Source organism: Coffea arabica, chromosome 8c (assembly GCF_036785885.1).
Source record: "Coffea arabica cultivar ET-39 chromosome 8c, Coffea Arabica ET-39 HiFi, whole genome shotgun sequence".
In the NCBI taxonomy this organism is placed as follows: domain Eukaryota; kingdom Viridiplantae; phylum Streptophyta; class Magnoliopsida; order Gentianales; family Rubiaceae; genus Coffea; species Coffea arabica.
Genome location: NC_092325.1, coordinates 4,158,509 through 4,166,483, shown reverse-complemented (window position 1 = coordinate 4,166,483; position 7,975 = coordinate 4,158,509).

The window sequence follows — 7,975 nt, the reverse complement described above, 5'->3', positions numbered from 1 at the left end:
CGTATTTCAAGATAACCTAAGTGCTCCAATTGATACTTTTGGTGATTTTTCACCTCAATATTCAAACGGGTATGACCCTTATTCAATGGATTTTTAACAACAAGAGTCTCAACAACCATCATTGACGTGGTTAGGGTATACATATCAATTTAACCTCATTCTAATCAAGTTTTACATTTATAAATTTCTAAACACCCCACACGCGATTTATCGCAAGTATACGAATCGTGAGCGAGTATAGGGTATTAAGGGTCGATCCCACAAGGAAGATTGCAATTACCGGTACTACTAAAGCTTCTCTATTATTTAGACTATCAATGAATTATAACAAATTTTACCTACTCAAATTATACAAAATAACAAATAAAAGCTCCTTAGGTTGTGGTATCCCTAACTACTCATGCAAGTGCTATATTTGGATCATTAATTACTACATTTAGGCTAATTATGGTGTAATTTCCTTATGCATTTGAATCCTACTTTCGTAGTGAATCAATTATACCTATAACTAATCCATACCTATTTTCATGGTTATGAAATTAGCTACAAGTTCATTTCTTCAATGAAATTACATGATATGAATCACTAAAAACCACATAAGTGCACCTCTACTTTCGTGAGTGTACTCCTTATGTTTAGCACTTCTTGAACTAGTGTTAAATCTCAATTTTCATTGCAGAAACAACACCTTAGATCATCACAATCAATGGTACCAGATTAATCATGATTTAAGAAGCCAAAGTGCTAAATAACTTGCTCAAATCATAGCAATCAAATAACCAAATAATAAACACTAACAATCATAGAAAGTTCAACCAAACCCAAGGTATAAACTTTAAAAACACATATTAAACACAAAATCCAGAACTTGTATATTAACTAAACTTGGAATCAAATACAAAGATAAAGAGTTTGGAAGGAATACAACCCTTGTCACATGAGCTTTCTTCCTTGCCTTCTTCATCCTCCATCTTCATCCTAATCTAGATAATAAACAAGAATGGATAAACTATACTACTCTATACTAAACTAAACTAATACTAGGGAGATGAAAGAGCTACATTTCTGCAGACTCCAAGCTTCTCCCGTAGCTCACTCTCTATTTTTCTGCTATGAACTCCATCTCCTTTTGCTCTATCTCCTCTCTATCCTTTCTTGCAATGAATTTGGCTCTTTTTAATGATGAAAATGGTCAAGGAATGAAGCTTTACACTTTCTCCTTACAGCTGGTAATGTTTCTCACATGTCTAGCATCCCATGTGAGTTGGTGGAGGTGAAATTGAGTTTTCCGCGTAAAAAGCAGCCTTCTCTGACCACAATCCGGCCAGGAATCTGGCCACAAATCCGGCCAAGTTCCGGCCGGATTGCTACAGTAAATCTGGGCTGCTACAGTGATCCGAGCTGCTACAGTACCTCGGATCCACTAACCCAGAAACAGCCGAGGGTTCGGATGAATAGTGGATCCGAGTGTGGATCACTTGCTCTGTTTTTGGCTCAACTTCAACCGATCTTTTCTTGATGTTAGAGGCTGAACCAGCTCATGTCTAAAACATGAAAGTTGTAGCCTTTTGAGTTATCTTTCCAATGCATCAAGAATCACCTCATTTGGATCTGTGTAGGCTGAGATATGACCGAAAAACCCTTGCCTGCTCCATGCCTTGTTCCAGTTTCGACCAATAGCAATTGACTCTGTACTTCGGCTTTTTGACCTGAAAAACCTTCAAACTGGATTCAGATGTCTTCACCAAAGTTGTAGATCTATCTCTTATCTTCAAATGGGTTCAAGAATCATCTCAATCCGATCATTGTAGCTCAAGTTATAGTCGAAATACGAAAATGTGTCAAAACTGTCAAAATACACAAAATCCAAGTAAAAAGTGATAAAAACCTCATTTAACCACTTAAAAGCATTTTATACCAATTATAGCCAAAATGAATCATTTTCTTCCAATAATATATCCAAAGTGACTAAAAATAATATAAAATATCATACAATTATTACGTAAATTAGTCACTTATCAAACTCCCCCACACTTAAATCATTGCTTGTCCTCAAGCAATCCACACATAATCAACTACAATGATTCAAGATGTGAAACAATATATGCACTTTGTCCAATTTAATTCCTCAAGACTTGGAAAATAATCATTATACAATTATTCAATTTACACTAAATACTCATAATATCAAGTAAAGGAAAGATAATTATACCCTAAATTCAACAAGTTAAACTTAATCTCTTACCCTAACTTAATTTTACAAATAAGCAAATCACATAGTCAATTTATAGCCTTTCTCCTCCTATAATCATCTTTTTCTCAACATTCTATAACTAAGAGGGATTTATTCATACTAATTTTTTACTTAAATAGTGAAAATGTATTTTTACGCGAAAATCGACACTTTTAGGTGAAGATCCCCGGTTACTCAACATTTCACTTATTCAAGTTGCTAATGCATACTCTTAATTCAAGTACCTTTTTACGCGAATGTCGACATTTGTAGATGCCAACCCCCGGTTACTCGGTAGGTGAATCATTGGAGTAGAAAAAAATTTTTATTTACTTTCTTTTCTCTTTTTTTTTCTTTTTGCTTTTTTTTTCTTCTTTTTTTTTTCTTTTTTTTTATTTTTTTTTATTTTTCCCTCATAGAAAAATATATAGGAATAATCAAAGGAGGAGTATAACCTTTATCGACTATATCAATCACTTACTTGCAAAATTAAGTAAAGAGAAGAAATCTCATTAAACATGTAAAATTATAGGCATAATTTTCCTTACTTTACCAAATATACTTTCTAAAATGTAAAAATTCTAATTGCATAATAACCATTTTCAAGTTAAATGAGGACTAAACTTTCCAAAATACATATAACATTTCAACAATTGGAAGAATTAAACACTTAAGGTTGGAATACTTTGGCCCTTTTTGAAATAAAAATGAAAAAATTGAAGAACTTTTGGGCCATAGCGAAATATTGGACAAGATGTTAGAAAAATTTTGACGGAATTTCCCCATATAAATGGAAGAAAACTCCCTGCCAACAAACCCAATTTCAATCAAATTATCCACATGGCAAATAATTCAAACACAATTCTAACATTTCTAAGCATTTAAATCCACAAAATATCATCACCTAGCAAGTAAATGCAAGTTCAATATTTTCCTCCCCCACACTTAAACTTCACATTGTCCTCAATGTGAGAAAAGGAAAATAAATAAGGAGTAAAAGAAAATACTGCTCAATTGAACTTGCGCAATCCGAATCCATGTCCAAGTGATGAATTTCCAACCGTATTTGAGAAAGAATGGAGAGTTCACTTATTGTACCCTGAAAAAGACAAAATCAAAACAAATAAATTTCTTAAAAATAAAAGGTTGCAATCAACAAAATCATGCAATTCAAGGAAAAAGGAAAAATGATCAAGCATGTGGAACCATACAATGTTCAAGGGATAAAAACATGAAATGAGCTAATCCTTGCTAATCAAATATATGCATTAGTATCCAAAGCAAAGGGATGCTAATTTCACACCAAAAAATCCACAATCATGAACAAAATAAGTTCCATTTATACATTTTGTCATCAATGATCAAATCCCCGCAAGTACAAAAGTAATCTCAAAATGGAGGCAAACACACCGAACCAAAATATACATGACCTTCGTGAGAATTCAAAAAACCATTGAACCACAAGGATTATAAGTGCATTTATGAATTTCATCAATTAAGGCCATTTTCTCTTCTTTTAGAATTACCTAAGAATTCAAGAAATTATTCAACCAAGCACCTTTTCATTCATTAGGTAATCTAAATCACTCACATGAATATCATAAACTCCCACAAACCTAATTAAAATGCTACATTTGGCTACTTAATATGCAACTTCGTTATCAAGCCAAATTAAGCATAAAACTAGCAAGAATTCACCAAATAAGTACAATAAATGCAAATCACAAAATATAGTTATCACTAACAATCACCAATAGCATCAATAAGCTCAAATAAATGCACCTAACTTCACATATTAAAAATTGCCTAAAAATAGAAAATATTCATTCATGGCAAAATTCAAATAACAAAGTTAGGTGAAGAATTGTTACCTCAAGGTGGTTTGGTGATGTTTAGAGATGAATATGATGTGAAAACCCCCAAGAAACTTACTCCAATTTGACCTCAATTGAGTGATTTCAAGAAAGTAGAACCCTAACTAATGGTAAGCTTGAAACCACTTTAGAGTTGTTTTTGAAAAAATATGAACTATGAAATTCACTCTAGAGGATGGGAGAAAGTGATTTGGTGAAGGTTATTTGAAAATTAAATGGTGAAAAGTGGTGTTTTAGTGAGTGGTGTGTGTTTGAGGTGTTAGTATGTGAGTTGGGTTGAAGAAGAAGGGAGAAAAATTGTGAAAAATCCGTGAAACGGATTCATCTTACGCTGGTTACTGTTCACAATCCGGCCAGAAATTGGAGGGATTCGTGGAGGGATTGCTGGAGGGATTCTGGGCAGAAAAATTTTTTTTTTTTTTACTGTTGCATATCCGGCCAGTTTCTGGCCGGATTCTTGGCCGGATTTGCTACAGTGGATTTTTTTTTTTTTTTTTTTACAATCCGGCCAGTTTTTGGCCGGATTTCAGGCCGGATTTTCGGCCGGATTCTGTCCAGAATGCTCGAAAAAATTTTCTTTTCTCCCCTGACTATCCGGCCTTCAATCCGGCCAACATTTGGCCGGATTTATGGCCGGATTTGCTGCAGAAAAAGCTATTTTCTGTAGTTTTTCCTCCAAATTTGCTTGGCCAACCTTCCACATTCAACCTACTTCATGTTCTTTGAATAAAATTCAAATTTAACATGATCATGCATGAATATAACTTAAACATGAAACACCTTAAATGCATAAGATGCAGCAATTGAACATGAAAACTCCCTTTTTGCCTTAATATAAACACCTTTGCAATTGAGATCATTTGCATGAACTCTTGCCATTGCCACCTACAAAACACACAAAAACATTAATCGAAGAACTAAAACTTACTAAAAACAAGCCAACATGAAGAAAAGTGGAGTTGAAAAGTGATCCAAGCCTTCGTTTTTAAAAGGATCCGAGGTCGTTTTTGAAAGGATCCGAGGTCGGATCATGATAAGTGAGCTCGGATCAAGAAGCTCGAATTTTTTCTGATTGCAGAAGTGGATCCGAGGCCTTGGATCCATTGAATCTGCACTTATTGCAGAATTTTTGCAATTTTCAGTTTGACCTCAATTCTTCAAAATACACCCTAAATCATTTCTATGTCAAAATAAATCATTCACGCACATGTAAAATGATCTAAACATGCATTCTAAACCTCTTTAATGCATCAAAAACCATAATTACTGAAATTGAGGTATTGAGATCTTTGATCAAACTTCGCCTTTTCACCTCATTTGGTCACTTTTCCAAAACCTACAAATGAAAAACAACAAAATTACTCAAACTTATACTTTAAACATAAAATCACTCAAAGTAACACCAACTTAAATAAGCATTGGGTTGCCTCCCAATAAGCGCTTCTTTAAAGTCAATAGCTTGACTATATCACCTCATTTTTCAAGGAGGCTTAGTTAACGAATAATCCACCATTTTAGGCCGTGGTGAATCATTAAAAGGTGACTTTATAGCAAAAGCCACAAGATCTAATGATGTGAGAAATGAAAGTGACTTACATATTCCAAGTGTTTCATAGATATTACCTTGAATATACACCACTTGAGAACTTACCAAAGGAAATGTCATGAAAGTATCTTGGGCAGGAATATCTTTAAAACCTGTACTTTTTATACACTCCTCAAGAGGGGTGAAAAATGAGTCATTAAAACTCACCTCTTGAGATTCAAAATTAGTTCCAAAGATATTATCATGTGAAATGGACATTTGCTCATTGAAACACAATTGAGATTCATCATTTTCATCAAAATGCAACCCATTTTCACATACAACATTCCCACCATTCATGCTAAGATCATTTTGCACATTATTAGAGGAAATAACTTCACACAATGCACTCAATTGCTCATGTATTCGACCAAAGTGAGAAGCTAATTCATCTATTCTTTCCTCAATCCTATCAAAACGATCGGAAGTTGCATTTGCTAGCTTTTCTAATGCTAAATCAAATTGATTAGAAAAATTTTCTACAGCTAGCTCCCAAGATGCATTAGAATCATTAGCTAATGGTTCACTTTCTAACTCCCAAGGCAGAGGTGTATTAGCTAACTTCTCTATTGCCAACTCCCAAGATGGTTTTGATTCATATTGGACACTTTCAGGTTGGTGATCATAAAAATATGAATTACTACTATAAGTACATTGATTATTCCAACCATAAGCAGGAAAATTGCTCCAATTAGCACTATATCGATCAAAACAGGGATTGTAATGCTCTAATTCATCATAATAATCCACATTTTGTACTTGCATACATGTATTAGTAGCATGATAATCTCCACACAAATCACAAATCACATGATAAGAATTAAAAGCATTAACATTCCTCCCTTGCCCAATTTCATGCATAATTGCGTCCATTTGAACTTGTAATATCATAACATCAAATTTATCCTTTAAGCACCTTAAACCATCTTCAAAAGACATACATTCAGTAAATTCTTGGTTACCTCTATTGAAGGAGCTTTGCACTTGGTAACCATCCATTTCCAATCTTCCACTTCTCAAGCATTGTCCTCCAAATTGACCTACCCTTCTCATTATCTAAAATTGCTTTTAAACAACTTAAGAGCAAAATTAGTAAGAAAAATAGGTGATAAAACACATACACACATAAAACACAAAAATAACAGAAAATAACATTCACATTATAACTAATATTATGTCTAAACTAATAAAGTTACTCTTCACACCGATATTGCCAAATCTTCCCCGGCAACGGCGCCAAAAACTTGACGTGGTTAGGGTATACATATCAATTTAACCTCATTCTAATCAAGTTTTACATTTATAAATTCCTAAACATCCCACACGCGATTTATCGCAAGTATACGAATCGTGAGCAAGTATAGGGTATTAAGGGTCGATCCCACAAGGAAGATTACAATTACCGGTACTACTAAAGCTTCTCTATTATTTAGACTATCAATGAATTATAACAAATTTTACCTACTCAAATTATACAAAATAACAAATAAAAGCTCCTTAGGTTGTGGTATCCCTAACTACTCATGCAAGTGCTATATTTGGATCATTAATTACTACATTTAGGCTAATTATGGTGTAATTTCCTTATGCATTTGAATCCTACTTTCGTAGTGAATCAATTATACCTATAACTAATCCATACTTATTTTCATGGTTATGAAATTAGCTACAAGTTCATTTCTTCAATGAAATTACATGATATGAATCACTAAAAACCACATAAGTGCACCTCTACTTTCGTGAGTGTACTCCTTATGTTTAGCACTTCTTGAACTAGTGTTAAATCTCAATTTTCATTGCAGAAACAACACCTTAGATCATCACAATCAATGGTACCAGATTAATCATGATTTAAGAAGCCAAAGTGCTAAATAACTTGCTCAAATCATAGCAATCAAATAACCAAATAATAAACACTAACAATCATAGAAAGTTCAACCAAACCCAAGGTATAAACTTTAAAAACACATATTAAACACAAAATCCAGAACTTGTATATTAACTAAACTTGGAATCAAATACAAAGATAAAGAGTTTGGAAGGAATACAACCCTTGTCACATGAGCTTTCTTCCTTGCCTTCTTCATCCTCCATCTTCATCCTAATCTAGATAATAAACAAGAATGGATGAACTATACTACTCTATACTAAGCTAAACTAATACTAGGGAGATGAAAGAGCTACATTTCTGCAGACTCCAAGCTTCTCCCGTAGCTCACTCTCTATTTTTCTGCTATGAACTCCATCTCCTTTTGCTCTATCTCCTCTCTATCCTTTCTTGCA